The sequence below is a fragment of the Nicotiana tabacum genome, chromosome 13 (genome assembly GCF_000715075.1).
Source record: "Nicotiana tabacum cultivar K326 chromosome 13, ASM71507v2, whole genome shotgun sequence".
Lineage (NCBI taxonomy): Eukaryota > Viridiplantae > Streptophyta > Magnoliopsida > Solanales > Solanaceae > Nicotiana > Nicotiana tabacum.
This window is the reverse complement of record NC_134092.1, coordinates 53,325,908-53,347,277: the sequence shown is the minus strand read 5'-3', so window position 1 is coordinate 53,347,277 and position 21,370 is coordinate 53,325,908.

Below are 21,370 nucleotides of genomic sequence, written 5' to 3'. Positions count from 1 at the left end.
CCTTAATCATGTTATGAATCAGACTAACACTTGCAGGCAACAACCTAGGATTGACATGACTATTTGGTCTAAAAGCACGTGTTGCAATCTTTTTCCCTTGAACCGGTTTTGTCCCAAAATGGTTTTTTCGGCAAGGTTTTTAACAAGGCAACAATAAAATGTGCTAACTTAGATTCCAAGTCCACTCTCAAATCATAGTCAATGGACGTTCATTTCGTATCAACATTATTCGAACCCTCTAAAGTTTGATCTAGAATACTAGGGGCCATTATCCTCAGATTAAGGTTTTCAGTAAGGGAAAATTTAGCAAGGAAAAAAAAAATCTTAAAGCTAAGGCTCGGTGGTTAGGATTCATTGTAAGGGCCAAACGGTCGTGTGAACCGTGTCCACATATTCCACTTTAGCCCTGACACAAGCTTTTACGCATTTCGATCATGTACTTTATGCATTGAAATGAAAGAAAGTTTCTACTTTCTATTGCACATTTTCTTGCCTCTTAAATTCCAGATCATAAGAGCCCACGGGCTACCACTATTCGGGGAATATCGAGCACAAGGGCTACCCCCACTAAGGGACTGTTGTCCGAAAAAAGTTATGACAACTCAGGCTACTAAATCCCGGAGGCACCAAACCTATTCGGCGGTGCCTAAATACAAAAGTCTACGGCCGCCCTAAAAATGGCTCGGAGATGTTTGAAGCTCATAATCAGAAAGTAACGCCTTTATAAAAATTTAAAAACTACTAAAAGGTTACCCTAGACAAAAGCATCATCTAAACTCAATTAAGCATCTTGAAAGAACTTCCGGCCACTCCGAGTTTTCAAAGCCTCGAGCAAACAAAGTTGCATCAAAGTCAGGCTCCGTTTGGACCATTGAAAATTGAGCGCCCTATAACTACATCTAATTCTATGCTAAGGCATTAGAAATATTGCAAGGATAGAAATTTTGAAAAGATGCTGAAAAAGTAAAGACTCGAAATTGCTAGAAAGGAAAAATTGCATAAATATTCCAGAATATACTTACAAATGCCCAATAAAAATGGACTCAAAATAAACAAAAATTGTACATAAGACAAAAACTAAAAAAGTACTAAGGCATCTACGCCTAATCTTCACCAGGGACCGAGTCGTCGCTAGAGCTGTCAGAACCCTCCGAGCCCTCGGAACCATCAAAGCCTTCGACACCTTTAGGGTTGTGTAGCATCTTTTCCTCGTCCTCAGATTTTTGGCTTTCGCGATTTTAGCCAATAGGTCAAAACCTCGTGCGTGGATCTCGTCGAGAGTCTCTCTTCGGGATAACCACTTCATATATTCGGCCTTTGCCTTTAGACGGGCCTCGGTTGCCTCCACATCGATCTTGTATTGGGCCACCATTTCTTTGGCATCGGTGGAGGCTGTATCCAACTTGGACTTAACTGCCTCTTATTCTCTATCGAGGGCGTTCCGCTCTGTGACAGCCGGGCTCAGTTGTGCTCGGAGATCATTATTCAGCTGAGAACACTTGTCAGCTTTCTCCTTCGCCACCCGGAGTTGGAGTTCTACTGATGCCAGCGTCATCTTGGTTGTTTCCATCTCCGAAGCCAGTAGGTACATTTTGCTTTTCCACCCATCGACCGTGGTTTAGACCTTGTTCATCTCGGCTCGGAGTTGGTCGGTCAGGTCGATCTTTTGTTGGACTTATGAGGTTGTGTTTTTATTCACCACGAATAGATCCTCGTTTTTAGCTTCAAAGATCTTTACCTTTTCAACCAGGTCGGCATGTCCTCGCCTTTGGTTCGAAGCTTCCTTCTGAGCCCTGTCTAGCTTGGCCAGAAGGTCTTTGATGGCCTCGTCTTGTTGCTCACTGAGGAGCTTGAACATGTCCTTTTTTTGGGCCTGTTCCTTAAGCTCAAACTCGAGATGGCTAATTTCAAAGCGGTACCGAAGGAAGCTCTCATGGTGAAGCACTGAGGCCTGCAAAACAACAAAAATAGTAAGAGATATCGAACACCTAAGTGGAATTCAAGAGAGAGTATTGATGCCTTACCCGGTTCAGTACTTGTTGTACCTCGTTAAAGAGACACAACGCGCCCACCTCATTCATCTTTCCCTGGTCCTCCTCGGTCAACAGGCATCGGAGGTAGCTGGCTATGAACAAGGGAGCAGATAGAACTCGAGAATTCCGGGACTGTAAGAATGAATGTTCTCTTACGACCAGGGTCCACACTCGAAGAAGGAAACTACTTCACCAGTTTTGGGCTCAAACTCGGCTCACCAGCTTATGAAGGCACGTCCCTCTTCGGGACCTCCAGGTTGCCCAGCCCGAAAAAATCTTCCAAAGTGGACATGTCCACGCCATCGAAGAAGGAGTGAAGAGGGTCGTCTGTGCTGTGAACCTCTTCAATTGATGTTTCCTTTCTTGCTTAGGCCTCCTCAAGCATGGACTCGGTGTATGAGGGAATATCTATGATGTCTATTACACCGGTCACCTCCTTCGGAGTGGAAACAACTTCTCAGGAGGTCTCAGCCCCCGTTTCTATCCCGGCCTCCTGAGTCGGGAGGAGATCGGCTTCATGGCCTTTTTCCTCGACTGCCACCAGTTCCGCAGCAGGGGTCGATCCATGAGCGGCAAAAATGTTATCTTCTGCGGGCTCGTCCCTGAGCCAGTAAAGCAAGTTAGTGTCCGGTACCCGGGACTCAGAATTCTTTTTGGACTTGTGAGCCCGAGTGGCAGCCCTCTTTTTTATCTTCACCTCGTGCCCCTCTGAGCCTGAGGATTTCCTTTTTCTCTTCTTCTCCTCCGCAATAACTCGGGCTTCCCCATAACGGAGGAATCAATGGACAAGGACACATCCTCGTCCCCTTCCAGCGACCTAAGTTCGGTGGTCTTAGGCAAACCGGCGAAGGAAAGAGGAAACTTCAGCGTTATATGAGTTTGGGGCATACTAATAACTATTCAAAAGAGAACCTTACCATGATAACAGGCCTCCCATCGGCCCTTCGAAAGATTGCACCACGAGCACTTGAAATACGACATCTGCTAGCAGATGCCTTCATTCCACTCTTTGAGCCGAGGGACCGTATTGGGAACCTGGGCAATAACTACATAACCACAAATACTGATAGTGAGAAAGTAAACAAAGGGAACTTGACATTTAAGAGAGGGATACACTTACAATATGCATTCCACTTCTCGAGAAATGGAAGGAATTTGAGAGGGATAAAATCTTTGGTTTTCACTCGAACAAAGCGCCCCTGCCAGCCTCGGTCTCGATCCTTATCAATGGTCGAAAATGGAGCCTTGTTGGTCCAGCGAGTAAGCTTGATTATTCCCCCTCAGAAAATTTGGGGATTGTACAGATGGAGTAGATGGTCGAGGGTGAACCAAGGGGACTCGGTGTTGTTCACAAATAACGTAGGAGGATTACGATACTCCAAATAGACGGGTGGATTTGCCCAAGGGACACTTAGTATCTCTTGCAGAAGGCCAAAACTATTGGATCTATCGGGCCTAGTGTGAAGGGGTAAGTGTAAACACATAAATACCCCTCCACATGAGTGGTAATATCGTCCTCAAGCCCGGGGACAACCACTTCTTTGCCTTCCCATTTACAGTCTTCTCGGACTATGGGAAGGTTATCCTCGATGATGGAGCATATGTATCTCCATGCTCCTTCACCCCGGTCTTGTTTGGACGAGGCCTTCTCGACTTTGAAGTCTTCTGCGATTGAACAACCCCTGAGTATAAAGCTTTTCATGGGAGGCTCGGGGGCGGCCTTGGGGACAGCCACCTCGGGAGCAGCCACCTCGGAAGCATCCATCTCGGCATCTATGACCGGATGGGAAGATGAAGAGGCATCCTATTAAGGAACTGATTGGGAAGTTTTAGCCATTACTATCTGAGAAAATTTGAAAAGTTAGAGAAAAAGTATGAATGTTTGAAGGAACAACAATGAAGGTTGAAGAAAAAAGTATGAATATTTGAAGGTAGGATGAAGATCTGGATAGGAACCTAAGAACAATTAAGAAGATTTGACGATCAAAGATGAAGATATGAAGATTTCAAGGAGTTGGTAGCCGCTAGAAAATTCGAAGGTGGAAGCTTAGATCAGAAAGTAGAAAAAGTACAAAAGGTATAAGCTTTTATAGGGGAAATACGTGACGTTTCACATTCGAGGATAGCCAGCCAATGGACGACACGTGTACGATGTTAGGACGACACGTGTCTGAAGTCAGGACGACAAGTGTCCGAAGTTGGAAAACCTACTCTTAGTGAAATGAAGGGACTATCTGTATACGGGTGAAACTGAGGGTAATATATACCCCGATTTCCTGGTGGGTTAAACGAAGCCACGACATGACTACATGCGATCTGAATCGAAGTTGGAGACCTCTCGTACTAAGACCCGAATGGAGTGACCCATAAGACAACCCTTCCCCGAATCTGGAATGAGCTCCAATACCTCAAAAAACATGACAATGGTTGCACACGACTAACAGGGGGTCCTCATATCCGCACCCCACCGGGTATCAAGGCGCGCCCGACATCGGCGGCGGATCAGTAATTGACGAGAAAAAGGATTTTTACCTTTTTTAGAATTGTATTAGGGGTGAAACTCTCCTACTATATAAAGGGGTAGTTTTTTATTATTTGAGGATACATTGTAACATGCATACCAAGGCAATACAAACTTACTTCTCTATTTTTTAGATATTGAAAAATCTCTACTTTATTCTTTGTTCTTAATAGGCCTCAACCCAAGACTCAACCAAGGGCAGAAACTATTGCCCAGCCCAGGTTCAAGCAAGGCCACAACATTTCGACTGGTTTGATTGTTCATAACACCTTTAGCTCATTTATCTAATATTCTTGATTATTTGTGTTAAATCAATCCACGGATCCTTAAAATCGCGTATAAATTCAATTGTCATCCATTTTAAGGGTAAAAAAATTTTCTTTCCTTTTCATCCGCGTTTTATTCAATTTTGCTCCAAATCCCTTCATCTTCACATCGTTTTATTCCTACAAAATTAAAATATAATATTAAGCATAAAGTAATATAACTAATACTCAAAAGATGATTAAAAGTACTAGAATGTGAGGCAACAATGGTTAAATATATGTGTAACGACCCAACCTGTCATTTTAAGTAGTTTACCCCCATTCCCCTATTTATTGCCTCCTCTATATTGTATTGTGGTTATATGACTTGCCGGGGGTATTTTTTTGGGGCTTCGGGTGAGTTTCGGAGTGAAATGGACACATAGTCCCTAAGTTGGATGTTTAAGTTAAAAGAGTTGCCCGTAGTTTTAATTTGGTGTAGACAATTTCGGAATGGAGTTTCAACGGTTCTAATAGCTCTATATGGTGATTTTGGACTTAGGAGCGTGTCCGGATATTGATTTGGTGGTCCGTAGATTATTTCGACATGAATTGGCAAAAGTTAGGAAGTTAGAGGTTGGAAGGTTGAGAAGTTTGAACGGGAGTTGACTTTATTGATATCGGGGTCGAATTCTGATTCCAGAAGTTGGAATAGGTCCGTCATGTCATTTATGATTTGTGTGCAAAATTTGAGGTCAATCAGAGTTGTTTTGGTATGAATCGGCGTTAGTTTTGGTAGTCAGATGTTCATAGTTTTAATAGGCTTGAATGGGGTTGTGATTTGTCAAATCGATGTTGTTTGATGTGATTTTAGGCCTCGAGTGGGACTTGCGAGGTTGTGTTGTTAGTCACCACGACTAGCTCCTCGTTTTTAGCTTCAAAGACCTTTACCATTTCAGCTAGGTAGGCTTGTTCCTGCCTTAGGGTTGAAGCTTCCTTCTGAGCCCTGTCCAGCTCGGGCTGAAGGTCCTTGATGGCCCAGTCTTGTTGCTCTTTGAGGAGCTTGAACATGTCCTTTTTTTGGGCCTGCTCCTTAAGCTCAAACTCGAGCTGGCTAATTTCAAAGTGGTACCGGAGGAAGCTCTCATGGTGAAGAATCGAAGCCTGCAAAACAACAAAACTAGTAAAAGATATCAAAACCTAAGTGGAATTCAAGATGGAGTATTGATGCCTTACCCGGTTCAACGCCTGCTACGTCTCATTGAAGAGGCACGACGCGCCTACCTCGTTCATCTTTGCCTGGTCCTCCTCAATCACCAGGTATTAGAGGTAGCTGGCTATGCCCACGGGAGCAGATAGAACTCGAGCATCCTCCAGGACTGTAGGAATGACTGTTCTCTTGCGGCCAGGGTCCACACTCGGAGCAGGAGACTACTTCAACAATTTTAGGCTCAAACGCGGCCCGCAAGCTTCTGAAGGCACATCCTTCTTCGGGACCTCCCGATCGCCCAATCCTGAAAAATCTTCCAAAGTGGGCATATCCACGCCATCGAAGAAGGAGTGAAGAGGGTCATCCACGACGTGAACCCCTTAACTTGACTTTTCCTTTCCTGCTTGGGCCTCCTCAAGCATGGACTCGGTGTATGAGGGTGTCTGATAGATGTCTATTACACAGGTCGCCTCCTTCGGAATGGAAATAGCTTCTCGCGAGGTCTAAGCCCTCGTTTCCATCCCGACCTCCCGAGTCGGGAGGAGATCGACTTCATGGCTATTTTCCTCGGCTGCCACCTGCTCCCCGGCAGGGGTCGATCTTTGAGCCAAAAAAATATCATCTTTATCGGGCTCGTCCCTAAGCCGGTAAAGAAAGTTAGAGGCCGGTACTCGGGACTCGGAATTCTTCTTGGACTTGCGAGCCTGAGTGGCTGCCCTATTTTTTATCTTCACCACGGGCCCCTCTAAGCCCAAGGATTTCCTTTTTCTCTTCTTCTCCTCCGCAATAACCCGGGCCTTCCCCATAATAGAGGGATCAATGGATAAGGACACATCCTCGTCCCCTTCCATTGGCCTAAGTTTGGTGGTCTTAGGCAAACCTGCGAAGGAAAGAGGATAGGTCAGCGTTATGTGAGTTTGGGGCATAATAATAACTATTCAAAAGAGAACCTTACCATGAGAACGAGCCTCCTATCAGTCCTTTGAAAGCTTGCGCCAGGAGCGCTCGAAATACGATATCTGCTGGCATATGCCTTCGATCCACTCCTTGAGCCAAGGGGCTGCATTAGAAACTCGGGCAACAACTGCACAACCACAAATACTGATAGTGAGAAGGGAAACAAAGGGAAATTGACACTTAAGAGAAGGCTACACTTACGAGATGCATTTTACTTCTCGGGAAATGGAAGGAATTTTGGAGGGATCAAATCTTCAATTTTCACCCGAACAAAGTGCCCCTGCCATCCTCAGTCTTGATCCTTGTCAATGCTCAAAAAGGGGGCCTTGCTGGCCCGACAAGTAATCTTGATTAGTCCCCTCAAAATATTTGGGAACTGTACAGACAGAGTAGATGGTCGAGGGTGAACGACGGGACTTGGTGTTGTTCACAAAATAACATAGGAGGATTATGATCCTCCAAATAGACGGGTGGATTGCCCAAGGCACAACTCGTATCTCTTGCAGAAGGCAAAAGCTATTGGGTCTAGCGGGCCCAATGTGAAGAGGTAAGTGTAGACACTTAAATACCCCTCCACATGAGTGGTAATATCGTCCTCACGCCTGGGGACAACCACGTCTTTGCCTTCCCATTTACTTTCCTCTCGGAAGAGTATCCTCGGTGATGGAGATACATATCTCCATGCTCCTTCACCCTGGTCGTATTTGGATGAGGCCTTCTCTACTTTGATTTCGTCTATGATTGAACAACCCTCGGGTATAAAACTTTTCATGAGAGGTTCGGGGGCGGCCTCGGGGGTAGCTACCTCGGGGGCAGCTACCTCAGGAGCAGCCACCTAGGAAGCAGCCAGCTCGGCATCTGTGGCCATGTGGGAAGACTAAGAGGCAGCCTACTGAGGAACTAATTTGGAAGTTTTAGCCATTAGTATTTGAGAAAATTTGAAAATTTAGAGAAAACGTATGAAGGTTTGAAGGAACAAGTATGAAGGTTGAAGAAAGAAGTATGAATATTTGAAGGTAGGATCAAGATCTGGGTAGGAACCTAAGACCAATTATGAAGATTTGAAGATCAAAGATGAAGATATGAATATTTTAAAGAGTTGCTAGCCGCGACATTTTGCATTCGAGGACAGCCAGCCGATGGACCACACGCATCCGAAGTTAGAACAACGCACTAATGGGACGTTTTGGCTTATCCGTCATCTCGGTTGTGATGTGCGAAGGAAGGAATCGGGGTTCATCTATCGTCTCCCATCATTTCAGCAAACCTACTCTCGGGGAAATGAGGGGACTATGTGTATACGGGTGAAACCGGGGCTAATATATACCCCGATTTCCCGGTGGGTTAAATGAAGCCAGGACATGACCACATGGGATCAGAATCAAAGCCGGAGCCCTCTCGTACTAAGACCCTAACGGAGTGATCAATAACACAACCCTTCCCGAATTTGGAATGAGCTCTGAGAACTCAAAAAACATGACAACGGTTGCACATGACTAATAGGGGGACGTATTATTCGCACCCCACCGGGTATCACGGCGCAGATCCCGCCTGACATCGGCGGCGGATCAATAACTGATGAGAAAAAGGATTTTTACCTTTTTTAGAATTATTTTTTTTCTTTGATGACAAATTGTAACACGCATACGAAGGCAATACAAACTTACTTCTCTGATTTTCAGCTATTGAAAAATATCTACTTTATTTTTGTTCTTTGTTCTTAATTGGCCTCGAACCCAAGGCTCAACCGAGGGCAGAAACTATTGCCCAACCCAGGTTCAAGCTAGCCATAACTTTTCGACTAGTTTGATTGTGCATAACACCTTTAGCTCGTTTTTCTAATATTATTGATTATTTGTGTTAAATCAATCCACAAATCTTTAATACCGCGTATAAATTCAATTGTTATTTATATTCGGCTTTGTGTATGCATATTTTGATGTATATTGCCTTACATTATGCTCATGTCTCATAGATTTTGGATGTATAATATAATGATTTATGCTAATTGGGGTATTTTTATGTGTAGGAATCATTCGGACGCAATTTGGGACGAAAGTGCGCGAATTGGAGCGAAAATGGGAAGAAAAAGAGAAATGGCCCAGTTGAGCGCCACAAGCAGCGTGGGGCGCTACCTGTGGCGCACAAAATAGAATGCTGAAAAGTTAAGCGCCAGGGCTAGCGCCCTACGCTGCCATGGACACTCAAACATGAACATGTCCTATTTCGACTAGGACTCGGTTATTTCGACCCCAAGACGCCCCCAACTCATATAAAAGCCAACCTAAACCTATTTTGAGGGGGAGGACGTGACTTTGAGAGAAGAACAAAAGTATGAAAAACTCGGGAGCACGGATTTGATCAATTCTTCCATTCTTCTTCTAGTATTCATTGATTTTATGTTTGAAAACATTATTTTTGATGATTGTATGAACACGAGTGGCTTACAACCCTATTATTCTGGGGTCGTGGGTGCTACATGAATGTTGATATTTGAAGTTTAAATTGATGAGTTTGATTTTATCATATTGAGTTGTTTATTTAATTCTATCCTTAATTATTTTGCTGAGTAGCTAATAGTGAAATACTATTTACGAATCTAGAGTTGAACTCGAAAGTGGAAATTCTAGATTGCATATAGAATTAAATAGAGCAAGTTCTTGAACCCGGGCATCAGGGAACGAATTCGCAATTAGGATAGAAATATACCTAATTTCCTTGCTTAGTCGAAATACAGTAAGTGTAAATGCATTCTTGTTAATCTTAATTCCATAGACATGTAGGCATTAAGTTAGCTTGAATAGGCGAGTAGAAACTCGACAGATTCTTATGAGTAATATCAACCATGTCAATCAACAATCCAGATAAATCAATTAGTCATTTTAAGTCAAGAGCGCAACATGATTGTTAGCTAGCCTATGACCCTGGAATATCCTATCATATTGATTGTTAACCGAAATTGCTTAAGTGTTGTGGTTGATTTCTAGTTATGTCATTGCTTGATAGTTTCTTAGGTAGTAAATTAGATAATTACACACTTTGAGAGAAATCTCTTGAATCGATAAGTTGTTTGAGTTTAAATCAGTCAAAAGTTAATCATAAGTCTTCGTGGGAACGATACTCTGCTTACTACTCTATTACTTGATGACCACGTATACTTGCGTGAGTGTGTTTGGTCACAACAAGTTTTTGGCACCGTTGCCGGGGACTTAGAAATTAGCTACTTGACTGAGTTAAGCTTTTATTATTTATTTGTTCAAGTTTTAATTTTCAGTTTATCTTGTTTGTGTTAACGTGGGCTCTTCTCTTGAATGCGGAGGAGTAGAAGCGCAAATAGCCTCCTTCCTCTTGATCCTGAAATTGCACGAACATTTCACAGAGTGAGGAGGGAAGTCGAAGCTAGAACTAGAATAGAAAGAGAGTTGTACATCATAGTTCAACCACAACAAATAGAGATGGCAGGTAATGAAGAGCGTCCGGTGATAGAAGCTGCAAGGCCCAATCTTGCTAATATGACTCAGGCTATTGTGAAGCCCTGATATCACTGGTCAATTTGAACCTAAACCGTACATGGTGCAGCTGATTCAGTCCACAGGGAAATATGAGGGTCTATCTCATGAAGACCTGCTAAGGCACATTCAGAACTTCCTGGAAATTACAGACACTTACAATTATCTGAACATTTCCAAGGACTATGTCAGGCTGACACTGTTTCCCTTTTCACTGCTGGGGGAAGCTAAGGAATGATTACAAAAGGAGCCTGCAAACTCAATCCACTTTTGGGATGATTTAGCAAGGAAATTCTTAATCAAGTATTTCCCCACTAAGAAGACAAAGTCACTGAGGAGCCAAATTCTTGGGTTCCAACAACAGGATGACGAGATTCTTCGTCAAGCTTGGGAAAGATACAAGAAGCTACTCAGAGACTACTCGCATCATTGTCAGACCGATGAGGTGTTGGGTCATGCTTTTTTTGATGGGCTAGATGAGACATCAAAGATGAATCTTAATTCAGCTTGTGGGGTAGTTGCATGTCGAGGCCGTATAATGAAATCCAGCTCCTGCTAAACAACTTCACTGCCAATGATCATAATTGGCAAGGAAATGGGGAATTACGATGAGCAATTAAATAGAAAGCAGCCGGTGTAATTGAGATTGATGACTTCTCAGCCATGAGAGCAGATATAGCAAAATTGGCAAATCAGATGAATAGAATGACAATGCACCAAACACAACAGATGCAACATGTACAACAAATGTCTACTTGTTGCGAATTATGTGGTGATAGTCACACGAGTGACATGTGCCCCACGAATCCTGAATCTATATACTATGTGGGGCAACAGAGCAGAGGTCCGATGAACCGACATGCACAATATGGGAACACTTACAATCCAAATTGGAAGAATCATCCTAACTTCTCCTGGGGTGGAAATCAGCCGACTCAGAATCATTATAGGCCCCAGGGAAATTTTAATCAACCTCAGAAGTCACCCCAGCAAATAGAAGAGACTACGAATGACTTGTTGAAGAAGTTGTTACTTGAAAATCAGCAACTCAGGACCGATTTCAGAAATCTTGAGCAACAAATGGGGCAACTAGTGTCAAATAAAAATAAAATACTAGGCCTACAGGCGCTCTTCCCAGTGATATAGAGAAGAACCCTCAAGTTAATGCAGTTACAGTAAGAAACGGGAGTGAATTAGAAGAAGTGCCAAAGAAGAGAAAGGACAAGCCTATACCTGAGGGGGAGTTAAGTCCTAAGGCAACACATGAGTCAAAGAAAGATGATGCAAGTTCAAAGCAAGTGAATGCTGCAAGACCGCCACCACCCTTCCCCCAAAGATTGCAGAAGAAGAATGATGATCGGATTGTCAACAAATTTCTCTCTATGTTGAGCCAGGTTTAATTGAATATTCCGTTGGTGGATGTACTTCACAAAATTCCAAAGTATGCTAAGTACATCAAAGATATAGTAGCTCATAAAAGGAGATTGACTAAATTCCAGACAGTCGCACTTACGGATGAGTGCACTTCAAGAGTCCAAAACAAGTTTCCTCAAAAGCTTAAGGATCCTGGCAGTTTCACCATCCCTGTGCAGATTGCTAATTTCGACGTGGGTCATGCTCTTTGTGATTTGGGGGCAAGCATAAATCTGATGCCCTAGTCCTTATTCAAACAATTGGGTCAAGGAGCTCCAAGACCAACTACTGTGATATTGCAACTAGTTGATAGGTCCATAGCCTACCCTGAAGGAGTGATTGAAGATGTGTTGCTGCAAATTGGGAAATTCATCTTCCCCACGGACTTCATTATCCTAGATTATGAGGCTGATGAACAAATTCCAATCATATTGGGACGACCTCTCTTGGCTACAGGTGATGCAATTATTAAAGTGAGTGAGGGAAAAATGATTATGAGGGTGGACAACGAGGAAACAATTTTTAGTGTCTACAAGGCAATCCAACTTCCTCTACATTATGAGGAGCTCTCTATGATATCTGTTGTGGAGCTGGATGAGCAACTTATTGACACGAGTGTATATCTAGACGATTCTCTATAGAAAGCACTCATGTTGTTCGATAGCTTGGAGATTGATGACGAGGTTGATGAGATGATGCATATCCTAGATGCATCATGTGCTTACATGCAGGGATTAAACCCCTTTGAGCCCCTAAATAGGCCAAGTGGGCCTCCTCCAAAGCTGTCGATTGAAGAAGCTCCAAAACCGGAACTTAAACCTTTGCCCCCTCACCTTCAATATGCTTATTTGGGTGGTTCTGACACTTTACCTCGTTATTGTTTCTTATGACTTATCTAAATTGCAGGAAGAAAAGCTGTTGAGAGTGCTACGTGAGCACAAGTGAGCAATTGGGTGGACGATGTCTGAGATTCGAGGCATTAGTCTAGCTTTCTGCATGCATAAAATCCTCATGGAGGAAGGGCACAATCCAAGTGTAGAGTAACAACACCGCCTAAATCCAATCGTGAAAGAGGTGATAAGAAAATAAGTGATTAAGTGGCTTGATGCAGGTATTGTATTTCCAATCTCTGATAGAAAATGGGTAATCCCCGTCCAATGTGTGCCTAAGAAAGGGGGGATGAGTGTAGTGGCTTATGAAAATAATGACCTGATTCCCACAAGAACTGTCACTGGGTGGAGAATTTGCATAGATTATAGAAAATTAAACAATGCCACCCGAAAGGACCACTTTTCCCTCCCCTTTATTGATCAAATGCTTGATAGATTAGCTGTACAGGAATACTACTATTTCTTAGATGGGTATTCGGGGTATAGTCAGATTGCTATAGCCCTAGAGGACCAAGAGAAAACTACATTTATGTGTCCCTATGGCACGTATGCATTTAAGAGAATGCCATTTGTACTTTGTAATGCACCTGCGACTTTTCAAAGGTGTATGATGGCTATTTTTACTGACATGGTTGAAAGATTTGTAGAAGTGTTCATGGATTTTTCTGTGTTTGGGTGTTCTTTTGATAATTGTTTAATGAACCTTGATAAAGTGCTTGCTAGGTGTGAAGAGACAAACTTGGTGCTAAACTGGGAAAGTGCCATTTCATGGTACGTAATTGTATAGTCTTGGGGCACAAGGTGTCCAAAAATGGGTTGGAGGTAGACAAAGCAAAGGTTGAGGCAATTGAAAAATTGCCCCCAACGACATCCGTTAAGGGCATTGGCAGTTTCTTAGGCCATGCAGGTTTTTATTGTCGTTTCATTAAAGATTATTCAAAAATTTCTTCTCCTCTGTGCAGGCTTTTTGAGAAAGATATCCCGTTCAAGTTTGATAATGCCTGTTTGAAAGCATTTGAGGAGCTGAAGGGAAGATTGGTGACTGCAACAATTATCATTGCCTTGTATTGGGCGTAGCCATTTGAGTTGATGTGTGATGCAAGTGACATAGCAATCGGAGTTGTTCTGGAGAAAAGGAGAGATAAAATTTTTCACTCTATTTATTACCCGAGTAAAAGACTGAATCCAGCACAGAAGAACTGCACTGTTAGTGAAAAAGAGTTACTTGCAGTGGTGTGGGCGTTTGGCAAGTTTAGATCTTATCTAGTGTGAACCAAAGTCATCGTCTACACATATCACTCAACTATAAGGTACTTGTTTGAAAAGATAGATGCCAAGCATGGCTAATTCGATGGGTCCTACTCTTGCAAGAATTTGACTTGGAGATCCGAGATCAAAAAGGAATAGAGAATCAAGTGGCTCATCACTTGTCCAGATTTGAAATCGGAGCCATGTGGCTGAAGGGGTGTCGATCAAAGGAACATTTTCCGATGAGCAGTTATTAGTAACCACCTCGAGTGAAGCCCCGCGGTATGCAGATTATGTGAATCTTATTGCAAGTGGGGTGACGCCACAAGAATTGACACCCGATAATAGAAGAAGATTTCTATATGATGTGAGGCACTACATGTGGGATGAGCCATTCCTATATAAGCAGTGTGCAGATCAGTTAGTACAAAGGTGTGTCCTTGAGGAGGAGATGAATGCAATATTGCATGACTATCATGCTTCTCCATATGGAGGTCACCATGGTAGGGATAGAACTGCCCAAAAAGTGCTGCTCGAGTTTCTATTGGCCAAAATTGTTTAAGGATCCACACACTTTTATTAAAAAGTGTGATATGTGCCAAAGAATCGGAACAATCACGAAGAAGCATGAGATGTCCTTGCAAAATATTCTGGCAGTATAGCTCTTTGATGTTTGGGGGATTTATTTCATGGGACCATTCCCATACTCTAATGGTCACATGTACATCTTGGTGGCGGTTGACTATGTGTCTAAGTGGGTGGAGGCCATTGCTCTTCCTACTAATGACGCAAAGGTAGTGGTAAACTTTATAAAAAAGCACATCTTCACACGCTTTCGGACTCCAAGGGTGCTAATAAGTGACAGAGGAACTCAATTCTATAACAAATTGTTGAATAATGTTATAGTAAAGTATGGAGTTAAGCACAAGGTTGACACCGCCTATCACCCCCAAATAAGTGGTCAAGTGGAAGTGTCAAATAGGGAGGTGAAGTAGATTCTGGAGAAAACAGTAAGTGGAAATAGGAAGGATTGGGCCGGAAAATTGGATGACGCATTATGGGCATATCGAACTGCATACAAGACCCCCATAGGTACTTCTCCATACAAGTTGGTTTATGTAAAGGCATGCCACTTGCTCGTCGAACTTGAACACAAAACCTATTGGGCGATTAAAATGCTGAATATGGATATGGACTTAGCCGGCGATAACAGGTATTTACAACTCAACAAGCTTGATGAGTTTCGATTGCACGCGTACAAAAATGCCAAATTGTATAAAGAAAAGACCAAGAGGTGGCACAACAAGCACATCCATCATCGCAAGTTTGAGCCAGCTCAAGAAGTTCTCTTGTTTAATTCGAGGTTGAAGCTTTTTCCCGGAAAGCTTAAATCTCGATGGGCAGGTCCTTTCGTTGTGGTAAGTTAAGACCCCATGGAGCGGTGGAATTGCGTGATGCGAGCTTAAGTGGTACCTTTTTGGTAAATGGGCAGCGAGCGAAACATTATTGGGGTGGTGACATTGCACGTCATAAGACCGTGGTGGACTTGGCCGGTGCTTGAAAAATGTGTTGAGTCGTGCCGCGACGTTAAATCAGGTTCTTGTTGGGAGGCAACCCAATTTTGTTCGTAGCTTAGCTTTTTGTTTTCTTTTAGTAAGAGTAGACTAGTTTTTTTTGTTGTTTCTTTGTAGTTATAGAAATCATAGGCGGGAAGGGTGTGGGGTGTGTAATATATGTATTAAGTGCTCGGGTAGGTGAAATTTATCAAAAAAAAAATTGAAAAATCCGGCGAACCAACGCCTAGGCCTGCACCCCACGGTGCCTGGGGCGCGAAAACCAGAATGTTAAAAACCCCAGCGCCAACCCCAGCATAGGGCGCTGGGCTGGGGTGGGGGGTCAACAAGTAAGTATTTTTTTTTAATTATTTTTTTTATTTTCGTTTTTGTTAAAAACACCCCTAACCCGTACAACCCGACCCAACTATCCATATACATACACGTACTAACCCATACCCAATTATCCAAACCCTTCCCTTAATTTAATTAAAATAACTCTAACCCAAAATCCCACCCTCTATCTCACCGTAACTATCACACACAACCTCCCCCCCCCTCCCCCACTCTGTCTCTCTCCCTGTTGCTCTCTCTCATTCTCTCTGAAATTCTCCAATTTTTGTTGCTCAAATTCATCTTAAGACTCAAAGGTATGTTCTTCTTGTTATCTCTTTTCTTGTATTTTGAAATTTCTTAGTGTAATTCTAGTCATCCTTCTCCAACAACCCCCAATCCCCTAGGTATCTTTAATATGTTTTGTTGTTAAGGTGGGTGGCCCTAGTGTGCACGAAATTGGATGCCAAAATTTGTTGTGAAATTGTATTTAAAGTAGTAAACTACAATTCCCTCTACTTTATTTAAATTTTGGAGGGCTACCTTGGTCCACCATTGTTGATATAAGAGAAGTAAAATTGATGCCCACAAGGTATTTGTTAAAATTCCTAAAAGAGTGAATTGAACACCGGTGAATTTTGAGCAGCCGAGTGTAGTTGTATATGATGTTGGGAGAAGTGTGGGGTGTTTGGGGGTATTGTATCTTTTTGTAAACTCTTGTAAGTAGTAGTTAGTTCACTATATTAGTGTAGTATTGTGGGCTTTAGCATTGCTTGCTTGCACTACAGTTATGTTATGGCCATGTTAGACTACTTGAATTGTTTGGCATGGGGAAGTCTTGAATACCTATCGCCTTTTGATGACACATTGGTGCACGTTGAACCGCTATTGTGAGTAGATTATACATAGCATTTGGTTTTAAGCGTCGGTCATCTTTTCCTCTCACGATGACCTTGGGCAAATTTCTTGATTTATTCTCACCTTTATGTTTGTCATGTGTAAGTTTCTATGGCTCGTGACAGTGCCGCCAAAAGAAAAGGGGTGGGAAAGTCCTATGCCACTACTCCCCCTCCCAAAACATGCAAGCAAGGTGAAGGTTCTTCCCGACAAGATAAGGGAAAGTAGGTTGCTAGCGGGTCGACGAGGCCACCACGTCCTCGGGTGGATCTAGTTCGAGAAGACGCCATCAAATGGCATGATAACTTTGTGCCATATGGGAAATATGTTTCCGAACTGGGGATTAATGTGAAGGTCCTAGAAAAGAACTTCCCGGATGTACTTGCTCGGTTGGTAGAGATGAAGATGGATAAGCTCATAGAATGTCCGGGCCCTGCAAATGTGAGCATGGTACAAGAGCTGTATGGCAACTGGACCGATGACCTCTTCTAGTCATGGGTCTGAGGAAAGGATATACCACTGGATAGGTGATCCTTGTATGATTTTTTGGGAGTTGATAGTCCTAATCCACGGAGGATATAAAAGTTTGTCAAAAGTCCATGCTACCGGGCAATACGTCACACACTTTGTGGCGTTGATTCTAATGCAAAGTGGATGCAGACTAAGGGTAATTCCCACGTTGAGATTCTCCATTTTGACTTTAACAAGACGGTTAAGGAATGGCAAAACTTTGTGCAGGCTAGATTGATGCCCGTATAGCATAAAAGTGAATGCACTCGAGCTCGAGTGTGTGTGATATACTTTTCTGATGACCGAGCAACCCATAAATGTGGGTGAGCTCATGCTTGGGGAGATGGCCCGCACCCGCTTTGGGGGAAGGATCAAAAGGTTCTTCTTTGGAAATCTCCTGACTCAGTACATGCTATCCCGTGGGGTACACGAGTACCCTGGCTCTGATGAGATAGTGGAGGCACCCAAGGCATTGCTAGACATCATATCCATGTTGTAGTCCACATCAAAGCTAAGCCAGGCTTCAAGGAATGAGAGGGACAAAAATTTTAACAGGTATCTTTATAGTTCCCTCAATGTGATAATGAGCAGGCTAGGGGTGTCTGATGAGGAGCACATGCATTTGCGAAATGATCTCTCTAGTTTTTTCAAGGAGATATTGGGCATAGCACCGGGCAGTCACATCCATCTGTCTGAGGACGAGAACACTCACAAGGGATCTCATGATGAGGATGTGGATGATGATGAAGTTACGGGGCCCATGGCTTTGGTGTCCTTAGGAGATGATGATGAGCCCAGAGCCGCGGCTGGTGGGCATCCTGAGGAGGCGGACCCCGACTAGCAGTGAGTACTTCCTGACTTTTAATTGTATAAAATGTTATTGTTATTGTTTTGCTTTATATTTTTTAGCTTAGTTTAGAACTAACATAGTCTGATTAGCTAGTGTAAAAAAAACATTTCAGAAGAAGTTCGGACTTTTCTCGACGATGGATCTGTTGGACAATTTTTTTGAGGGTTTAAAGTTCGATTAAAAATACCAAAAAGATTTTCCTTTATTCTTTTTAAGATAGTTAGGTAGTATCCCTTAGTTTTTCTTTGGATGTCGGTTCTTTTCCAAGGGTGTAGCTCGAACCGGGTGTTTTGTTTTGTTTTTTTAGGAGTATGATAGGGAGAAAACTGAGGTGCTCTGAGGTACCTATTGACATGTTTGGTGTTGGCACGTTAAGCTATGGCATGCGCTCTATCTTCCTGAATATTTGATTTGAGTTGTAATGCCCAAGTAAACTAAGTAGCCTATTCTTTGATGCCTTTTTCTCAGTTGGTTGACTTGTATGCCACCTAGTGCATTATTGCTTAAAAATTCTAAATTCACTATGCTTGCTTGATTTGAGAGTAGAACAGAACCATCCTGATTGAGTCAAGTGCAACGTGTGTGTAAGGATTGATGATATTATCTGCTATCTTGTGTAGTCTAGAACTTGTCCCATGTGTTAATCAAAGCGAAATCATTAAGTTGTGCTAGTCTAGGAGATGACGTAGGCATTTCTTGCTTGACCATAGAGGTGCTTGTCACTCACAAATAAAATGTTTTCCGTTTCTAGCACCTTTGAACCTATAGACCTTTTCTTTGGCACTCACATTACAAGCCGTACCCATATTTTGTTCTTAATTCGAGATTGTTGAACCTGCACCTCCTAAGGAACTTACTCTCTAAAAGAAGTAAGGTGAGGGATTGGGGGGTGGCTTTCGAGTGGAACCATGGAAGGGCCCTTAAGGTGCATTAAAATTGTGAAAGAAAAAGGTCACTCGCCGATGAACCTTAATGTATGGAGTGTGTGGAGAAAAGAAAGAGAAAAAAAAAGAAAAAGAAAAGAAAAAGAAAAAATAGTTCAAATAGTGTAGAAAGACACACACCTCCTAATACTTCTAATTAGTGCTAGTGGAGCCATAGAGAGGTGCTTAATTAAAAAGAGGGCTATGTTATATATGATGTATGACAAGTGAATTGATTGAAAATAAGATGTGCTCAATTTGTGAGAGTAGTGTATTAAAGTGTTTAGGAGGATTAGTCACTATTCCTAAATGTATCCTACCCGTCCCTTAGCCTACATTACAACCTTAAAGTCCTAATTGATCCTAGATTTGGCTAGCTTAGATTAGTAGAGATGTACACTACAGGCAAGTTATGGTGCGACCACGGGATGCATATGAATTATTTGTGAGAGTGAGCGGATTTTGTTCAATAGTGTGATGTCCTTAATTTATGTTCAATGACATATTTGAATGTATGGGCTACCTCTATATTTACTCTTTTGCTTGTGGTGAGGGCACTTGGTCTCATGATGGATTGGTGATGTTGTACACTTCTTTTGTTGGGTGAGTACGTGAGTTGAGGATGCTTAGTGGTAACGAGTCATCTCTTAAGGTTGGGTGTTTGTGGAGAGGTTGTTTGAGTTGGTAGAATATCATTGTGTATACTTGGGCTAGTTTAAAAATGGGAAGAATTTGAAATTCGTGTGTTCATGCTTAACTGCCGGTATGGACCATAGTCAAAAGGTAGAGTGTGTGATGGAATTAAATGTGAATTGATCTTTCATAGTGATAGGTATGTTTTGGGGTGTTAATGTAGTTCTATTGCTTGAGGACGAGCACGAGTCTAAGTGTGGGGTGTTGATATTCGGCTTAATGTATGCATATTTTGATGTATATTTCCTCACATTATGCTCATGTCTCGTAGATTTTGGATGTATAATATAATGATTTATGCTAATTGGGGTATTTTTATGTGTAGGAATCATTCGGACGCAATTTGGGACGAAAGTGCGCGAATTGGAGCGAAAATGGGAAGAAAAAGAGAAATGGCCCAGTTGAGCGCCACAAGCAGCGTGGGGCGCTACCTGTGGCGCACAAAATAGAATGCTGAAAAGTTGAGCGCCAGGGCACGCCCCACGCTGCCCTGGACGCTCAAAACATGAACATGTCCTATTTCGATTAGGACTCGGTTATTTTGACCCCAAGACGCCCCCAACTCATATAAAAGACAACCTAAACCTATTTCGAGGGGGAGGACGTGACTTTAAGAGAAGAACAAAAGTACAAAACACTCGGGAGCAGTGGTTCATATCACTTTGGAACCTATGGGTTAATGCTGGTTTTGGCCAAGTCCTGGTGCGACCGCACCAGTGGAAATTTGGGCGTAGGTGCGCAGCTGCTGAAGCAGCTGTCGAAGCACAAAAGCACAACAGGGAGCTGAGAGCAAGGGATCGCAGATGCGGAGTTGGTCTTATCTGCGCAAGCGCAGAACTGAAACGTTGGGCGCAGAAGCGGGAGAAGGCGCAGGAGTGGATGTCACGACCCAATTTCCCTATGTAGGATGTCATGACGGCACCTAGTCTCTATGACTAGGTAAGCCTAACACTTACAAAATTAATATATAGAAATTTACCAACAGAACTATTAAGCAGAAACCAGATATTTCTAATTGAACCCAACATTTACAACATGAAATAATATCCCCAAAACCGGTGGTACAAGTCATAAGCTCTACTGGATTTTTCTATAAAATCCCTATGTACAAATGTTCCGGAATAGAAATAAACAATCCAAGGTGAAGTTTTAGAATGTGACTCTGAGGCCTGCGAACGCAACAACAGGTTTACCTTGTGTATCCAAAGCAATACTCGACCAGCTAGCTAATGATCAACAATATCTGAGGTACCTGGATTTGCACAAAAATGTGCAGAAAGCATAGCATGAGTACACCACGGTAGCACCCGGTAAGTATAAAGACTAACCTCTGTGGAGTAATGACGAGGGACAGTCAAGATACCTAATGGACTAAACAACTTGAACAAGTATGAAGGTGACCTAACATGGAAACAATATTAATATAAAGCTTAGCATGGTAAGGATAACAAAACAATACTCGCAATAAAACACTAGAAACAACAACTAGCAACGGGGAACAAACAAGTAATAATGTTGTAGAGTAAGCTGAACACTGTCTAAGTCCGGTGAAACCAATAAAGGAAAACCAGTAACAACTCAATAA